Source organism: Trachypithecus francoisi, unplaced genomic scaffold (genome assembly GCF_009764315.1).
Source record: "Trachypithecus francoisi isolate TF-2019V2 unplaced genomic scaffold, Tfra_2.0 Lachesis_group0, whole genome shotgun sequence".
Taxonomy (NCBI): Eukaryota; Metazoa; Chordata; class Mammalia; order Primates; family Cercopithecidae; genus Trachypithecus; species Trachypithecus francoisi.
The window spans coordinates 24,623,656-24,643,892 of NW_022681453.1; the positions used below are offsets into that span (position 1 = coordinate 24,623,656).

The 20,237-nt window shown below is 42.0% G+C and overlaps 1 protein-coding gene across 1 annotated transcript in view; it reads right to left on the reverse strand.

The window, feature by feature from the left end:
• ERC2 (ELKS/RAB6-interacting/CAST family member 2) overlaps positions 1-18,391 on the reverse strand; it is a 1,005,625-nt gene extending 987,234 nt beyond the window's left edge. The window contains exon 1 of the mRNA XM_033210156.1: positions 18,287-18,391. The gene's annotated coding sequence lies outside the window, so the exon portion shown is untranslated. The remainder of the gene's footprint in view (positions 1-18,286) is intronic.
• Between the last annotated feature and the right edge of the window lie 1,846 nt (positions 18,392-20,237).

A 20,237-nucleotide genomic window follows, 5' to 3' on the forward strand; every position in this document is an offset into this window, starting at 1 on the left:
ATACCTATCCACACATCAGTACTCTCTCCTTTAGTTCTCCCAAACTCATTTTATAATTACTGTTTTCCATGTGTAGATTTAGCATGATTACATGTTCAGCTGCCTTGGCTCATATTTTATGGCAAGGTACTTGAGTGAAGAGGCTGATTGTCTTCCATACTACAAGGCAGGGGCTCTGCATGCCCAAATATTAGTTAACTGTTCTTTCCATTCATCATTTCCATTATTTAAATTTCAGGCTCCATCAATTTATTTCAAAGTGTTAAATTAAGAATCTGAAACCCCTAAAAACTCTTGTTAAAGGAATAAACTGTTATCTAGTACACAGCTAAATCCACAAGTTAAAAACATAGCAAAACAGCCAAGTGTGGTAAGTTCATGCCTATAATCTCAGCATTTTGGGAGACCAAGGTGGGAGGATCACTTGAGGCCAGGAGTTTGAGACCAGCCTGGGCAACATGGTGATGCCCCATCTCTACAAAAAAATTAAAAAATAAGGGCCAGGCGCGGTGGTTCACGCCTGTAATCCCAGCACTTTGGGAGGCTGAGGCAAGCCGATCACGAGGTCAGGAGATCAAGACCATCCTGGCTAACATGGTGAAACTCCATCTCTACTAAAAATACAAAAAAATTAGCCGGGCGTGGTGGCAGGCGCCTGTAGTCCCAGCTACTCAGGAGGCTGAGGCAGGAGAATGGCGTGAACCTGGGAGGCAGAGCTTGCAGGGAGCCAAGATCATGCCACTGCACTCCAGCCTGGGCGACAGAATGAGACTCCATCTCAAAAAAATAAAAAAATAATAAACTAGTCAGCTGTGGTGGTGTGCAGTTGTAGTCCTAGCTACTTGGGAGGCTGAGGCAGGAGAGTAACTTGAGTCCAGGAGTTCAAGGCGGCAGTGAGCTATGATCATACCATTGCGCTCCAGCCTGGGTGACAGAGAGAGACCCTATCTCTAAAAAATAAATAAATTTAAAAAATGGCAAAATCCCCAACAATAAACAGTAAAATTAAGAAATAATTTGAAATGTTAAATAAAATTAAAATAAGCGATGGTTAATAAAATATGCTGATTATAACAACATTTTTCATTGCCTCATAAAGTCTCATAAATGGAACAAATTAAGTAGTTGCACTGAAGGAATAAATAAGGTTTTCAGATTCGTTTTTTAAACATCTGTGCATTTCCTTTCATCTGCAAATGTAAAATGTCAATTGGCAAAGCTTTAGTTACAGTATACTTACAAAAAAGAATATTCAGGAATTATTGGGTCTTACACTAAAAAAATCTTCTGTCAACTAACAGATGTTTCTGAGCAAATGATAGAAAGAGAATAACAACTCTACCCTCTTGGCCCTAAAAATCCAATCACACAAAATTTTGCTACATTTACAATGGCATAAGGATTATGTGTAAATAGCTTTTTACTAGAAAAGAATATAGGCATAATCAAATACATGAGGAAAATTTTAGCAAAGATTGTAAGCTATTAAAAAAAAAAAAAGACCACAGTCAACGAGGGATGAAGAATGGCTCCAATGTGCAAATTATGGAGACAAGCATTCATCTATGTATTCTGGAAAGAAGAGAAAAAATAAATGTTACATTCTAACTCTGAGGTCTCTCAAAAATATGACTGATACCCACGGAAGAGTCACATTGCAGGCTTTAACAAGGATCAAGTTCAGGGTGCTGAATGGTATGCAGAAACCCCTTTAACAATGGAAATTAGAGTAAATGAGAGTCAGTAAGTGCAGTAAGTAAATCATCAAGTAATTGAGTCCAATCTCTTGTCTATGAATGAATAATGGTAGGCTTATCTAACATAAAAATAAATAAAAAGGGAAATCACAGGACATAATTCAAATCTATTCAACAAATACTTCTAGAGAACAAATCTGTAATGTGGTTTCTGACATGCTAGAGGTCCAAAGCCTTCCATTTAAAAGGGGGTCACAGCCTCTTTACTCAGGTTCACATTAACAACTCTAATGTCGTGCAAGGCTGCCAGTTGCTGTGAACACAGGAAACGGATGAGGGCCTTTCTGGGAGTGATAGAGTGTGGTCTCAGATGGAGAGAGTCCTATGGAAGAAAGAGCGTAGTAACAGAGAGGGAAAATCCAGTTTTTTAACCTGGACAAGAACTAAGGAGGGAAGTCAGATCCATAGTTATACATATTAAAGAATCTGCAAATCTCATGAGAATTTAACAGAATTGAATCCAATGAGAATTTAATATGTTTTTATTTCAGAAATCTGAAAACAAATAATGTAAGGATATTCTTGATCAGCACAGCGCCATGCCCACTGACTTTGAATATCAAGCTGTACCCTAAGGAATCACTGAGTCAATGTGAAAGGAAATAAGATGGTCTTGGGGATCTAAAGGATGTATTCTCACTGGGTGAAAGATAAGGATTGTCAAATTCCTCAGAATGAATGAAAGTTTCACAGAAGTTCACTATTGTGAATGTGGCGGGGAAATTGAATCATCATCCAGCGCACAGCAGGGTAGACCAGAAGATGCCAAAGAACCTGTCCAGAACAGTCAGCATCCCATTCTAGTTATAAGCACCAATTTAGTTAATGCAGTTAAATTAATGTTGTAAATTTGAATTAGTACTGTAATATGACAAATACTCTATTTTTAAATTGATTTAAGTTTTTAAAAGGTGTAAGAGCTTAAAAATAAAACTCACCGGCTTTATGTTTACACAATTTAAAGTACCATTACAATAAAAATAATTTAAGCCAACCCTAGGGTTCTACAAGAAATTATTTTCACTAAAAAAGATACCATCTAAGTCTGAGAAACCTTGGTTAAGTGATTAAGCATACACTGGATTTGAGTCCTGAATCTCACATTTATTATCTGTTTAACCTTGAGCAAGTTCACAAACATCTCTGAGCCTTAGTAAGTATCTGAGTAACAATGGCTACTTCACAAAAATAAGGTGAGTAATGATTAAATCAGAGAAGGCAGAAGTACTTAGCACAGTGCCTGAGTCTCAGTAAATACTCAGTACAATCCTCCTCATCATCAATATTGACCACAGGCTCATTGTGTTGTTTTCTTCAATTAGACCCTGTCTTCCTCATAAGTAAAATAGAAATAACAGCATTACACATCTTGCAATGGGTCTAAAAAAAGTAGTTGCTTAAAAAGGTTGCAAAAAAAAACTTTGCACATGAAAGTAAAACTTTAGCCAATGCAGTTAATTGCATAATTTGTTCAACATATTCACCATCCCCCTCTAGCCGGCCCATCCCTACAGTCTCCTTCCTGTGGGAAGATCATCTTTCCTGCTCCATTGACACCTGGCGTGGCCGTATGACTTGTTTTGGCCAATGAAATGTGAGCAGAAGTAACCAATGCCATAACCAAACAGTAGCTATCAGAGCCCTCTTGTGGATAAACCATTGTTTTTTCTTGTCTACCATGAGAATAGGCTGTCCAAGAAAGGCACCTTCAGCCTGTGTCCCAGAATAAAGATAACATGGAGCAGAATCACAGACAACCCCTGAGAGAAAGAAGCCACTGAGATTTGGAGGTCCTTTGTTAGCCCAGCACAACCTTGCAATATCTGACTAATATACCCAACTACCACAAATACAGTGCTAAAACAAAATAGGCAACATTTAGGTTAAAATATAGGACAGCGTTTTCTCAAGGATTTATCTCTCATTTCTTTCTTCCTCTGCAGATTACCAAACTAGGAAATATCATCCATTCAGGGACAGAATATCTTCTGTTAGGTCTCCAGATAGATGCAAATCATTTGTAAATAATTTATTTTCAGACACAGATGCATACAACCAACTATTTTAACTGCCTCCAAATGTATTCTTTTTATCATCCCTGACCACTGATTTCTTTACTGACAAATAGCTGCTCCTGGTGCTTGGACATCGAGATGAAGGCAATCACTGGAAAAGCCGAAAGGAGGATAAATCCTGCTAGGAAGTGACACAGTTGTACAAACCATCGAAATAGTGAATGCCAGCGAGGATCAATGGGTGTGGGCTGGACCTCATATGATCAGTACATGTGTGAGTGCCTGTCCTGGAGCACAGCCCTAGGAAGAGTCCAGCTGTGCCTGACCCAAGCATGCCTCCCCACCAAAAGAAAGGCAACACATGCACCCACCTCCTGCTATCTGTGATTCCATCTTATAATGGCTGTGTGACTTACAGATTGCACCAAGTGATGCCCCTGTCTTCACTTGAAACTTTTGCAAAACAGATGATTCAACCCTGTACCTTCCTTGAAGGCAAGAACTATGTCTTCTTCATCTTCATATCTCAGCACTATTTTACACTTGCAATTAAAAGGCAACTCAGTGTAGAGCAGTTTAAAGCATAGGCTCTGAAGAGTCCAAATTCCAGTTTCTCCACTTACTTAGGTTAAGATCTTGCAAGCAGATGCTCTAAGTGCCTACCAATGTCCCTCTGGCCTGAACATTTTAGAGTGCCCCAAAGATACTGCCAATATCAGAATCTCTGCCTGAGATCATCTTTTAAATGTGGATAAGGTAGTCTTCCCTTGCAGGGTGTAAACGTCCCAGAGTTAACCACCCTTAAAAAAATCTGACAGATATTTATACACCAGTGTTCACAACAGCATTATTCGTGATAGCTAAAAGGTGAAAACAACTGAAATGTCCACTGATGTTGAATGCATAAAGAAAATGAAGCATATACATAAAATGGAATATTATTCATCCTAAAAAAGAAATGAGGAGGCCAAGGTGGGTGGATCATCTGAGGCCAGGAGTTCAGGACCAGCATGGCTAACATGGCAAAACCTCAATTTTACTAAAAAGATACAAAAATTAGCCGGGCATGTTGGCATGCACCTGTAGTCCTAGCTACTTGGGAGACTGAGGCATGCGGATCACTTGAACCCAGGAGGCAGAGGTTGCAGTGAGCCAAGATTGTGCCACTGCACTCCCACTTGGGCAACACAGCGAGACTCTGTCTCAAAAGAAAAGGAAATTCTGATACATGCTATAACATGAACTTTGAAAACATTATGCTAAGTGAAATAAACCAGCCACAAAAGTACAAATATTGACTGATATCATTTATATGAGGTACCTAGAATAGTCAAATTCATAGAGACAGAAAGTATAATGGTGGTTTCCAGGGGCTGGGGGAATGTGGAGTTATTGTTTAATTAGTACAAAGTTTCAGTATGGGATGATGAGAAAGCTCTGGAGATTGATGGTGGTGATGGCTGCACAATATTGCAAATATACTTAGTACCACCAAACTGTGCACTTTAAAATGGTTACAGTAGTAAATTTTATGTTATGTATATTTTACCACAATAAAATAATTTTAAAAATAAATTTTAAAAAAAGGAAAGAAAAAAAAAAAAACAACTGACATGAGCTAGTGGTGAGACATCCCTACCCTCTTAGACTTTGTGTAAAAATACCCTAAGGCAGGTGTTTTGCACTATCTCTACCATTTCCTTATAGGATTAAACACCAGCTGCCATTGCACAACTCGCTTAACAATGCCCCATCTATTGGCTGCCTTCACTTCCCTGTCTCGCACCCTCATTCACTCACTAGTGACCCCTGTATGTCCCAAGTAATTACTTGTCTCAGGGTCTGCTTCTGTGGGAAACTCAAGTAAGACACCAAGGCAAGTTTCTTAATTTCTCTAAACATTACTTTCCTCATCAATAAAAATAATACTTAGATCATGAAGTTATTGTGAAGATTAAACAAGATAATTCTTCAAAGTGCTTAGCACAGTGCCTGACTCACAGTAGATACTTAATATGAGCTTCTTGAATTTCTGGTCTAACAATTATCCACCTTTTTAAAAGAAGATAAACTACGTCTCTCAGTTTCAGGAAGAGATTAAAAAATCTAAGAGCCAATTCTTTCCATCTTCTATGTGAATAACATCTCTCATGACTTAGCACTCATCATTTAACCAACTACAAGAGGTATTAGAAAGAACTGGAATTTTGTATCCAACTCCATCTTTTGCCTAGAGGTGGGCTGAGCCCACAAAAAAAGTTAGATAACTCCCCAGATAGCAAGCAGACCCACCCAGGACAGACAGATAACCACCATTCCCTCCTGACCTCAGGAATTAGAGGGCTGTGGGGTCAATTATACACAAACTTTAATCTGGTAAATTTTATCCATATCCCTTTCTCTCTTTGGCTACAAATGTACCCTCCTACGGTTTATGGCAAAGACTAGGATTCATTTAGTCTTTTTCTAGTTCCACAGTGCATCATTTTAACAAATGAAACCATGCGATCATGAAATTCCCATTGAGGTGAATCCTTTGCCAAATGTCATTTTATTTTGCTTTGATTTCTTGTTACTTGCTTGCCAAAATACACAGAGATTTTATCATAATAATCACCTATTCTGACTAGCAAACCAAAGGATTAGGTTACATACTCTGGTGGACTCATAAATAAGACTGATGAGAAATCCAATTTCTGTCCCTTGCTTTTGTAGAAAATGCCTTTCTGAATATGTACTTTTTAAAAAGCTGAACAAACAAAACTTACCTTGAATTACATGTTAAAAAGGGAAACTCTGTTCCCAAAAACAAATAAATGATAAAATCCCAAATTCCATCTTGCTCTTTAATATAATCCCTAAAGCTTTTTTCCAACATTTCATACATACATAGCCTTTAACTTCACTCACAACTATAAATAGTTGGCCAACTTAAGTTCAAAGCATCTGACTAAAGCTAACCACTAGCCATATTGGGCATGCCTAATGGTTTCAATGTTTGACTCAATTACATCATGAGCTAAATACTTATCCCTATATTATTGCCTACATTTTTCCATTTTCCACTTATAAATTAGAGACAAAATTCAAGAAATATTCAGGTGATTGCACAAATTCTGTTGTACAAATATGGTGATGCTGATGAACTAAAACTACTTGTTGGCAAGTAAGGTCATGATACAGTAGCTCAGAATGGTGGTTCACAAGCTACAGCACAGAAGATTAATATATGAAAGACAATTTAACAGTGTTACTGTATAATGTGCAAAAGTGTAAATCATACCAAAGTAAAGTCAGAGGCAGCCACTCTGCACGGGGTATTGAATAGTGTTCTGGCCCATAACTCCCAATCTTGTACATTTCAAGGAATAATGAAACTATTTCCATTCATAACTTTCTCAGACCACTTTCAGAAGCTGTACACTATGAATTACTCCAAGTATTCCCCTCGATTAATCTAATGAAGTCAGTTTCATTCTGCCCATTAACTACAAAGATTTTAAAACACAACATGTACTCACTGTGCTCTGCTTAAAATTTGCTGAAATGAACTTTGTCCTAGGTGATATTTGGCGAGAGTCTCAAAACCAACAAGTGGTGTGGAGTCCCAATGCAAATTTTTACCAGAAGATATTTTTCCTCACCAGGAAAATGATCTTTCAAAATTATTAAGGCTACATAAATTGTGTTTGGTCAATGAATCAGAATGGACATTGCTAGGAGTCCCAAAGCCATAATAATCAATCTATTGTCCTCCAGGTCATCTTGCCACCCTCTCTTCCCAATAGCAAGCCCCATACTCCCACAAGCATCAAAAGTAGGTAATTATTGCCATGACAGTGAAATAAAAGGAGAATAAAGAGCAGTCAGAGTCTTTGATCATATCCGTCCCCTACTTGAAATCTCTTGAAGGTTTAAGCTTGAGTCCCATCTCCTCAGTGGCTCACAGGGTCTCATGCCCTGTCACGCTCTCTGGCTCCTCTTACCATCCCTCATCCTGAGCCAAGCTAAACTCCAGCTCTGCAGTTCTATCTACCTTTACCTCTATGAACCCTGAATCTCACATTCTCTTGCTTACCTTTGGACCTAGTTCATGCTATTCCCCCTGTTATTTGTATCTTCAAATCCTCCCTCCTCTGGCTAATTCCATTTACCCTTCAGTGACACTTTAGGTGCTACTTTCTTCAGGAAGCCTTCCTTCATTCTTCATCCATGACTCTCCTAAGTCTTCTGTGACAGCCTGAATGTTCCCCCAGAGAGCATCCATTACTGCCTGCTTACTTGTTTGGTGCTCCTCTAGATACTACAATCCCTGAGCTTCCCCACAAAATTACCTGCTCTCTTACGGTCCCCCCAACACATACACACCACATTCCCAGAAGAAGACTGGCACAAAGCAAGCATACACTCATATGATGAATATATAACAGAATGGCTTGATTCTTTGTTACTAATGTCTATTATGAAAGAACACCAGCCATTCCTGTTTTCCAGGTTAAAATAACTAATAAAATGATAATTACTTAGTTGAACCTCTGCATGAAGAAACTTGTAAAAATATATATATAATAGGTCTAGAAGAATGCCTTTGAAGCAAATTGGACTAGATATAGAGAAACAGAGATCCCAAATAAGGAGAAGGCTAGTGGCAAAGCCAGAAAGGGAACTTAGGGCTTGTGACCCCAGGTCAGTGCTATGTCTCTGTATTCAAAAGAATCCGCTCTGAAGTTATTCTAAGCAACTATTCATGTTGTGAATTCAAGGTGGCCCATGAATGCATTCAAAGCCCGTGTATAAAAAGAGAGTTATTTCTCAGCTTTCACAAAAAAGGTGAAGAATTCCCCTTGCGTGCCTCCACTAACTGCTCCATGCTCACAAGCCTGATGAACAGCAGCCACCAAGACCCAGGTGCTTTTGTATCCACTCAGCATCAAACAGGACCTATTTTCAACGAGCCCATACAAATGCCACGCTGTTATCCCACTCACTACCCAACCTCCTGCTTCTTGTCAGGGAGAGGCTTCAGGAACAATACGAATAAAGGGTCAAAATGCAAAACAAAGAAGGGGGAGGAAGGAACGTTACAGCCTTAGAAGGGAAGGAAAAACACACATCACCAGAAGGAAAGAAAAGACATCAAAAATCCTCTCCTAAGACGTGAACGTAGAAAAAAAGAGTCAACAATCCTGCTCCTCTCGGAACCTGCCCCTTGAATCACCGCTGCTCCTCGGCGTGATAACAGCTGGAGCTGGCTGGCAAAACGGAGCATGGCTAATCTGCCTCAAGCCAGGCACAAGAAAGACATCTTGGTAGGAATTTGATGTCCACCAGTATCACTGAGAAAATAACCAGTGATCATGGGACCACCCTAACCTCACATCTTGCAGAGCTGCTCAACTCTCATTGCCAGAGCAGCTCCAGACCCCAAACCCACCTTCAATCACCTCAGGCCCATAGAGGATGAACTCCCAGCCTGACCACACCCATCTTATTATAGAGAAATTTGCCACGTAAGAACTGGTAACCACAGTGCACAACTAGGTTCAATTTCTTATATGAAACCCCGCTCTTTCTTACTGTAATTAGTCATACCATTTAGCAGAAATATTTCATGGTTTGCATAAGGATCTGAGCTTATTCTTAAAGAACAGTCACATTGCTCAATTCCCATTCAAGCTCTAGTCTTCTGACCCACTAAGAAGTTGCCTTGAATTAATAGTTTGCTCCTAATGCATTTAGGGTAAATGCACTTTGCTGCCTGCAACTCATTCATGCCCTGAAATCACAGAATGACAACTACCTTTAGGGGTGGAAAGTATTAAGACAGGAAAAGAGAGCTAATGCTATCAGACCACACACACACATACATACACACACACACACTCACACAGGATAATCAAGTAAGCAAAATGTAGATTCTGAAAAATAAACCATAGCAAAACTAAGTTGCTGGTATAAGGTGTCTATGAACATTGTGGCTGGTCTTTGGTTTTCAGGTGTATCTCAGAGATGCCCTTCCAACTTTTCATCCAGTGGGGCAATAATCTCACCATTGACTTCCAGGAAAAAATAATCACTTAGTTCCTTCCTGAAAGTTCTTCCTGCCTTTATTTATTTTCTTCTCTTCTTCCATGCACACACGCTCTCTCTCTCTTTTTAATTTTGTTGAGTGCCGATTAGGTGCCAGCAACTAGATATTTCTGGGATCTGACCAAGTGAACTCTGCTTGGCAGAGTCAACATGAGTTCAAGAACAGAAGAAGTGCAACTTCAAAGCAACAAATCTGGAAGATGTAAGTGGAGAAGGAATGCCCAAGAGGTTAACAGCAGCACTTGAGGCACGCCCTGGGAATTGGCCAGCCAAGTGCTGAAGAAATTAGGCTGGAGTAGCAGATGAACTGGCCCAAGAGAGGTGTAACCAATTATATGAACAATTAAGTCAGTGAGATAGTGGCCTTGGACTTCCCCAGCTGAAAGAATGAGCAGAAAATCACAAAGAAGGCTCAGCCCTGGCTGTGAAAGTGAGACAGCTTAGAGTTCCTGGTGCTTTTGGCATTGACACTGGTAAGGCTTGGTGGTTGTTTCTGATGCAATTGTGGGGCCACTCACTGTTTCTACTTTCTCTAGTGATAATTTAGCAGCCTTGAGAGTAAGACAGAGGTGGATTCAAATTCTGGCTCTGCCACAGCATTAACTCTGAGCAAGTTTTTCTGTTCCTTCAATACTTATAGATACAATACAACAATACAACATAACAAATACTTATAGAACATCTTGGCACCAGGGATACAGCAAAAGGCAAAGCTCCTGCCTTCATGGAACTTATCAAACTCTTTGAGTCTCAGTTTCCTCGCCTATAAAATGGGATAATACGTTTACCTGTATAGTTAATATGAAATGAGCAATATAAAGCACCTAGCACAGTGCCTACCACATAGTAAATGCTCAATAAATGGTGCTCTTCATATAACAGAGCAAATGTATCCATCACTTCCAACTGGAGTATTAGCTCCAAGTAGTAAGGAACTATCTGTGGTTCATCTCTGTACCCCCAGTGCCTATCACAAAATAGATACCCAATAAATACTTCATAAATCAATCACTACTTAATTAATAACAGCCATTGTTATGGTAACTGATAGTCATTATTCCTTTCTAAACCACAGAGATTCTATACTTAAAAAGCAATGTGGTGGCCAGGTGTGGTGGCTCACGCCTGTAATCCCAGCACTTTAGGGGGCCAAGGCGGGGGGATCATGAGGTCAGGAGATCAAGACCATCCTGGCTAACACGGTGAAACCCCATCTCTACTAAAAATACAAAAAAAAAGCAACATGGCATAAAGGCTTTTTTTTTTTTTTAAGAACAGTAAGGTGCACTATACAATATGTCTTCAGGCACTTTTTAAACATGAAAACAAATGTTATTGAGCATAAAGATTTCAATTCAAAGAATCTAATAGTACAGGACAGTAGATGTAGGTGCCAGCCCACTGCTTTCCTAACTACAAAGTAAGGACAAGCTGGCCAGGCTTCAGGTTAATCCAGAAGGCACCCAAAAAGTAAGTTACATAAAGTTTAGCAGATATGCTCAAAGATGACCTATCAGTAAACATAAGCAGAAAAGTGCTGCAGAAACCAAAAATCACAAAATCTTCATTGCTTAAGACAACCAAAGTTTACTTCTTGGTCTGTACGTCCAACTCCAGTTGACTGGAAGCTGTGTTCATTTAGTGACTGAAAGGCCCAGGCAGATGGAGGGCTCCATCTCAACACACATGTCCATAAACATTGCAGTAGAAGAGAGCACTGGGTGCTCTCACACTGGAAATCAAATGTTCTAGCATGGAAGTGATGCAAGCCACCTCCAACATATGCCTGGAAGGAAAGAAAAAGTAGCTATGGGGAACATTAACAGTCTCTACCACAGATGATATCAAGACATAACCTGTGGAATAACAAAGGGATTTGTTAAAGATGATGCACAAATAAAACATCTGAACAGCTATAAGATTTACATAATCCTGGACCAGGAAGGGTGTGTAGGTATCATTTTAGAGCAGTGGCCTCAACGTAAAGATACCTCATGCAACATAAATCTGGACCCTAAATTTCCAGAACAACTCTGCTTTCTATAAATATACTGAGGGTCCAGATAAATTTTTATTTAGGAAACAAAAAGTTTTAACAGCTGAAAAACATTTGAAAACTATGACTGTAAACCAAATCCTTTATTTTACAGATTTAAAAAGTAAAGAAAAAAAGGAGACACAGACAGTTAAAGTAACCCCAATCTACCCCACAAGGAAGGTCTAGAATGTTTAGCAGAAATAAGTCCATGGACAGAATCTAATGTACCACTGCAGCACCTTCTGACCTTATCCTTCACCTCTGCTACCTTTAACTGGCACAGTGAGCCAGACCCAGATCAAAGTCATGTAATACACGGTCATCAAGGGCTCAATAAATGGTATCGACAATGAGTGGAAGACCCCACCCCACAGCATTAAATAGTGATTCATATCCCATTAGCAATTGTCTATATTACTCATTGCCTACTTCTGGGCAAATGTGAAGCCATCAGTAGAAGTGAATACTAGTCTTCAGGAGACTTTCATTTTGTTCTCAGGTTAACAGCAACTATGATTTGGGTTCACTCAAGTCCATTATCTTCTCATGTCCCCAGCTCTGTTTCATGCCCAGTTTTCCCTCCACCTTCACTCGCACTAAAGTATGTATGTCATGCACTCAAGCCTCAGTGGTCTCCCAACCTCTGGTCTCTGTCTTTTTCAATGGCTTTATACTCACTAGCCCATGAAATCAAACTCAAATATTTCAACCAGGAATCCAGGTGCCTCCTCAGTCTTACTCCAGCCTAATTTTCCAATATTATCTCCACTATAGTACTTATCCTGCCCAGCCAGAGGCAAGATGATGATCCTGAAAGTCAAAATGACATTGTTTTGAACCCACAACGCTTCCACTTACTGGTTGGGCAAGTCCTTAACCCCTCTAAGTTTTAATGTTCTCACCTGCAAAATAGGTGATAGCATTTACTTTGAGGGTTTTCTTGAGAAGGTATATATTAGTGAGGAGTATGTGGCCGCAAGTAATAAGTAGTGGCTTACAAGTAAAGAACTTTTTTGTTTCATGCAATAAGAAGTACAGGGGAAGGCAGTCTGGGCTGGTACTATGAATGAACAATGTCACCAAGACCAAGATCCTTCCAGACTCCAGCTTTGCCATTTGTAAGACATGATTTTGGCTGGGCACAGTGGCTCACACCTGTAATCCCAGCACTTTGGGAGGCCAAGGCAGGTAGATCACTTGAGCTCAGGAGTTCAAGACCAGCCTGGGCAACATAGGGAAATCTCATCTTTACAAAAGTATACAAAAATCAGCCAGGCATGGTAGTGCACACCCGTAGTTCCAGCTACTGGGAAGACTGAGGTAGGAGAATCACTTGAGCCAGGGAAATCAAGGCTGCGTGAGCTGAGATCCGTGCCACTGCACTCCAAGCTCAGTGACAGAGTGAGGCTCTGTCTCAAAAGCAAACAAACAAAATAAAAACCATGACTTTATTTTCATTGTTGTAGTTGGCTGCTACCCCTCCAGGCATTGCACCGATGATCTCAGCAGCAAGAAGCTAAAACAGCTGAAAAGTTCTTGGAGTATAACAACCAGGTGTGTCCCACTCACCACATTTTCAGGAAAGCCTCCACCCAACAACTTCCACTTATGTCATTATCAGACTCATGGCCACTCTAAGTCCAAGGGAGTCTTGGGAAAGTGAGGTGGGCTTATTTCCATCTCAGACAAAATTGGGTTTATTTTAGTTAGAAAGGAGAAAATGAATGTTGGGTAGGCAACCAGCAAAGCCTACTCAATATTAAATATCTTTTGGAAAGTGCTAAGCACAGTGCCTAACACATAGTTAACTGCCCAATAGAAGTTAAGCTATAAATACTACTGTTATAATTATTATTGCTGTTGTTATTCACCTTTCTTACTCTCTGGCCAAGTGGAATAACTCAATATCCATGTGTGCCCCTACATTTTTATGGTATCCCTTGCTCTATCTGCATCTCCAACTCTCCCTGCTTTAAGGTCCAGGAAAATGCCATTGCATCCAAGAAGTCCTTCCTTATACTTATTCCTAATGATAAGTTTCATAGTGGCAGGACCCACATCAGATAAAAACTGTTCACCAAAATTTTTAGAGACTGAACATTGTCTCTTGGAACACAGTAGGTTCTAATAAATAATGCCTTAATAATTTAAGTAATTCATGTGTATACACCAACCTGCTTTACAGCCAGCCCTTTAAAATCAAACACAGTATATTCCTGAAATGAAAAAGTTAAGCACCAGGTTTATATGTCACACAGCCAGCAATGGGAGTAAGGGGATGAAAACTGCATTCCCCAGGAAAAAGAAAAAATTAGAAAAGCCTCTCACCATAATTTTTACATGCTGTTGGAATCTGGATCATAGTTCATCAGATGTTCACTCCCTTACTGTGAACACAGTCTACTTTTACACACAAGTTTTGTCCAAAATAGTGCTTTGTCCAAAATAGGTTATCAGTGAAAGTGACATTTGCTCGAGCAGTTTGCCTCTTGGCTCCAGTGATCTGCCAGGAGAAGAGTATGCCCCAAGTAGCTGCCATCCCTTCAGCCTGGGCCCCTGGACACATGTGGAGCAGACTGGAACCCAACTGGAGCCTCTGTACAGTCACCCCAAGGAGCCCAACCTATACCAGCCAAATCACGGTCAACCTGAAGACCCATGAGTGTGAAAATAAATACCTGTTGTCGTAATTCGGAGTTTTGTTACACTGCCAAAACTGACTAATATATCTTATCATTTGATATATGTTAGCATGTCTTATGTCTTCATTCACTTTGTTCCTTTTCTTCACCTAAAAAGAACAGGCTGAAGAATCGCCATGTTTTGTACATCCAGTGATTTCTACCTTTAGATCAACTATTTTAAATTTATGAGACCCACATTACCATGAATATTGGTGCTTTTCTGTGTTTTCCATTCATCCTATGTTTCTAAACTAAGAAAATCACAATAAAATATAAAGGAATAGTGTAGACATTGCTGAAACAGAAACTGTTGGCTGGCAAGTAGGTGCCCCATGGACCAGCCAAAATGTTAACTGGTTAGCAGATTAAAAAAAAAAAAAAAAAAGGGCTAGAGGATGTCCTAGTAAAACAAACAAATGCAGATTGTACAAAAGTCAACCTAACCAAAGTTGAAGACTCTGTAGGTAAATTTGTGGACTCCAACACCATTCACCTTATTTTTCAGGCAAACCTTCACCACTGAGTTTCACCAATGGGAAGAGACTGATAAGGCTTACATCTTGTAGCTTTTCCAACATATTAAAAACAAGAGGGGCTGGTCACACCTGTAACGCCAGCACTTTGGGAGGCCAAGGCAGGAGGATCACCTGAGGTCAGGAGTTCGAGACCAGCCTGGCCAACATGGTGAAACCCCGTCTCTACTAAAAATACAAAAATTAGAGAGGCATGGTGGTGGGCACCTGTAATCCCAGCTACTCCTGAGGCAGGAGAATCACTTGAACCCGGGAGGCGGAAATTACAATGAGCCAAGATCACGCCACTGCACTCCAGCCTGGGTGACAGAGCAAGACTCCACTTCAAAAAACAATAAAAAATAAAATAAGAGGGTCATGCTATTACAAAAGAATAATTTTAAATATCATTATAGCTAATCACTAATGGAAAATGGTCTCTGTAAATAACAAAGAAAATAAAACCCTAATCCCTTGGCAGGGAGACAATTGAATGATGTTAGGAGCATTTATTCAACCAAGATCTATTTAAAATTCCAATTGGAAATTTAAGGTGTCAAGAAAAATGGAAGAGTGTGAATTTTGTTTTGTTTTACCTTCTTTTAAGTCATCATCATTAAGTTTGGAACTAAATTTCTATCGAGTCAAAATTTTTATTTTATTATATGTTATATTTTTTATATTTTATTATGTTTCTACTGGAAATATATAATAAACAAAGTTACTAAATTTGCCTATTGACCCATGCCACAGCCTTCAAATGGAAAGGCAAAATAGGCTGATAAAAGGACTGTCAGAATCACAGTGGACTCTTAAGAAGGTTAGCTCTACATATGCTGGGAGAACCTACACTTCAGACTGGACACATGCAGACTACACAACCAAAATTTGAAGTCAAGGCCATGGCCAAGGTCATGGGCTCTGGGTAAGACAAACCTGGGCTCAGGTTCTTGCTTTCATACTAAACTGTGGCAAGATACTTAATTCCTTCCAGTTACTCATCTATAATTTGGGCATAAGAATAGTACCTACTTCACAGGGACTCCACAAGGTTTAAAAAAGATAATGCATATAAAGTACTCAACAAAGTGCTTGCCTATGCAATAATAATGATGATGATAGTAATAGTAATAATACTGCTTTGACAACCCCGACTTCTACATGAAAACTATTCTAATCAGTATATTCTGGCTCACAGTCTGTTTATGACATGCTTAATTCACAGCATTATGTTCACATCCAGGTACAGCTTCTATAAAGTGGCAGCTCTTTGGATCAATCAGTAAATTTTTTAATGAATTCAGAGAGAAGGGTGTTGAAAAATCAGCCTTTCACTAGTAGCGAGTTGAGAAGGATCTGGTCCTTCACCCATGATTCATCCACCGGTGAAAGTCTTGCTGGTGAAAACCATGACACCATCACCTTCCACACACCCCCCCCCCGCCAAAACTGTAAAAGTATTTTATTAAAGCACAGAAGCAAAGAGACAAGATGGTTTACATGAGAAAAAGGCAAACTCTACTACTCCCCAGAAAGAAAATGACTTGACCCCACCACCACCAAACTGACATTCTGCAAAAGAGAACAAGGCAGCCCTCACTTCCAGAAGTTGAGTTAACTGTCAGAACTAAAAGAATCCCTTCTATTCATGCGACTCCCAATAAAGAACGTTTGCAGGTTTCAAAAATGTCTTATAAATCCATCCAGTAGAGCCAAGACCCAAGTACTGTATACTGAGAAACAATGTGACTTTACAAGGACAAGAGTGACCATAGGAGACAAAGTGCCACACCCTTTTCCCGGATAGCTCAACGGCAGATGGTGTCTCTTATAAAGACTGCAATTCTGGAGAAATAGGTGGGCAATTCTAACACCCCCTCCCCCAATTCCTTCTTTACACAGATTCAGTTTCATTTTTAAGCCAATGGCCTTGGCATCCGCAACTACTACATCTAATAATCAGGGGGGTGGTGGGTAAGGGATGGGGAGGACAAGGAAACACGGGTCAAATATACTTGCTTCTAAAAGTCCATTTTCAAAGAGTTTTCTTCCCGCTTGTCTGCCTCTCACAGCTGGATCCCCATACCAGGTGGAAACCAATGGTTAAGTAAAACCACTGATTTAAAGAGCCAACCAGGAAACTAACCATGACAAGTGGGAGCTGCCCTCCTCTCCCGAGCATTGATTGGTTCTTTGGGTTCCACTGGTCCCCATTCTACCCACGTAAGTGGCAGGTGTGGCTGTCAATCACAGAGGGACCTGACAATTCACCGCTCCGGGAGTAAATTGCCTTTCATCCAGCAAAGGCAGGTAGCCGCCTAAAATCGATCGACTCCTAAAAGAGCGGACCCTCCCTCTCTGGCAAGAACAGAGACCCTTAAGTACAAAATAAATAGGCAGGGCCGAACGGAGAGTTTACGAGCGCTATTTTATTACCCCGAACCAAAGCAGCTCTTAATCTTCACTATCCTAAGATGATCTTTCAAAGGCTCGTACGGTATTTTTTTAAATTAGGTACACCTTCGTAAGTATCCCTTTTTTGTATAATTAGGAGATGGGGAGGAGGAGAGAAGGAATGCCGTTCAGTTCAATTTCACATCGTATTCCTTTTCATACACCATCCCCTAGCCCTCCCCATAAATCGGCTTCATTTTCCCTGACACGGGTTTTTTTTAAAAACACACGCTCCCCTCGGAGCCCACCCAGGCAGCCAGCCACCCCACCCCCTGGGCTGGGGCTCCACCTTTCTACACTTTGTTCTGCTTGGGGTTGCTCAAGACCCCCGCCCCCGCTAATATCCCACCCCTCGAGGCAAGAGGGGACGCCAGGCAGAAGAGGGGGATCTGAGAGAAGAAAGGCGATGGCAGTGAGGGTGGCTGCCGGAGAGGGACTGCAGGAGGTGGCCCGGGCCGCCGAGGATAGTGAGCGGCGCCCGCACGCCGGAGGAAACCGTGCACTTGTTCCAATCCGGGGGTTTAGACATCAAGGCAAATCCTCCCTTAGGCCGCCCCATCCCTTCCCCCGCCCGAGAAAGCCCCGGAGGAGGCGGATGGTTCACCCCTAGGCTCCCCACGATAACGCATTGCAGCTCCCCACAAGCGAGGGGGACCCGGCACGAGGGATGCCTGGGCACGGGTACCCCGAGGGAGCCAGGCACCAGGCGGCCCCGGCCCCAGCGTCGGCGTCTCACCTTTCCGATGCTCGCCCCGGGGCCGTCCCACATGGATTTTTACAACCTCTTGTCGCCTTGGCCCCGGGCGGCCAGGAGGAGCAGGAGCCGGCGCCGGAGCCGAAGACCGAGCGAGCAGGAGCGGGAGGCGGAGGAAGAGGAGGAGAAGCGGGGCGGGGAACGGGGAGGGAGGAAAGAAGGGAAGGAGGAGGACACAGCTCGGAGGGCCGGGGCCGGGCGCGGGGCCGGGCGGGGCCGGCGGCCGAGGGGGCGGCACCCGCCGCAGTCCCGAGACGCGCGCTCGCGCGGCGCTGCCAGGCGCTGCGCTCGGCGGGGCCCCCACCCGGCCGGCCCGCACGCTCGCCCGCTCGCGGAGGCCCTGACTCACATTCCCAGCATTCCCGAGGAGCCGCTAGCGGGGCCGGGGCTGGGGCCCGGGCGCCTCCGCTGGGGGCAGCAGAAAGCGCACGGCATGGGCGGGGGGTCTTCGCAGCGCCTCCTCCCGGCAGGCCGCGGCGCGAAGCACCTGGCCCCCATCTTCTGTCCCTGACGCCCCTTCCCGGGTATCCCCCTCCAAAAGCTGCCAGGCACTCCCGGAACTTGTCAGGTGGCTTTGGTGACAGGGGCAGTGATGGCACTTAACTTTTAAGTTAAGCATTGGAGTAGGGGGTCGTGGTTACCACACCCTGGCACCGTCCATCAGCTTTAATGTTCCTTAGGAGGTTGAAAGGATTTCATAAGATCTTTACTTTCTTGTTTCCCCAAAGACAAGACAGAATGAAAGATAAAGACGGTAACAAGAGAAAAGATCGTATCCGTCATATTCATTGGGTGCCTCTTCTGTGCCCTGAAATGTGCTTGCATTGTCCCGATTTAAGGTAGAAAGATGATGTCTGAGTTGATACGCGCGCACCCAGGCACGCGCGCGCACACACACACACACACACACACACACCTCAAGGTAATGAGCAAGAGGATTTGGACAAGTTTTTCATTGGAAAAAGCTTCCACTCAACAAGTCTGGAGCCCCAGCTGTGCCATTTTATATTAGGGAGGGTACTGGGATAGCCATGGGCATCTTTAAACTTGGTCTCTTTCACTGAGTAGTCAATTTGCAGGGATAGAGCAGTCATTTCCTTTCTGTCCTGATGAGTCTGCTTCCAGCAATTTCAGTGGCCAGATCTAAATTTCTCCTGCTGGGAAGCTCAGACAAATAAAGCAAATCCAGCCGTGAGATGTTTGGGCGCACAGAGGCATAGAATTAGTACAGCGATTAGAGGATGGCTCCTTCTTTCCTCCACTGGTGGGAATTCAATTTTTGTTTTTTTGTTTGTTTGTTTGTTTGTTTTTCTTTGAGACAGAGTCTTGCTCTGTCACCCAGGCTGGAGTGCAGTGGTGCGATCTCAGCTCACTGCAACCTCCGCCTCCTGGGTTCAAGCAATTCTCCTGCTTCTGCCTCCTAAGTAGCTGGGATTACAGGAGTCCATCACTATGCCCATCTAATTTTTGTATTTTTAGTACATATGGGGTTTCACCATCTTGGCCAGGCTGGTCTTGAACTCCTGACCTCAAATGATCTACTGACTTCAAGCTTCTCAAAATGCTGGCGTTACAGGCATGAGCCACAGAGCCCGGCCAGAATTCAAATATTAAATTATTCCTGCTCAGGGAATCAGACTCTGAGAGACAAGGATGCCTTCCTGTTCCTGCCCAAATGCCTGTTCCTTAAGCCTGTACACCTCTGGTGTCTAAGGTTTTTCATAGACTCTCCTTGCCCTCATCCTCTTCTTTCTCTCTCTAAAAAATCAACACTCATTCTCCTGACCTAGATGCTCCAGGGGCAAAACCAAGCTCCACATACATCCTTGACAGCCTCTGCTCTAAAGGCTTGTTGTATATGAGAGCCTTGTTGAGAGTCCTTTGAGAATTCCTAAAATCCCATATCTTTTGAAACGTGGCCAACATTTTTTAG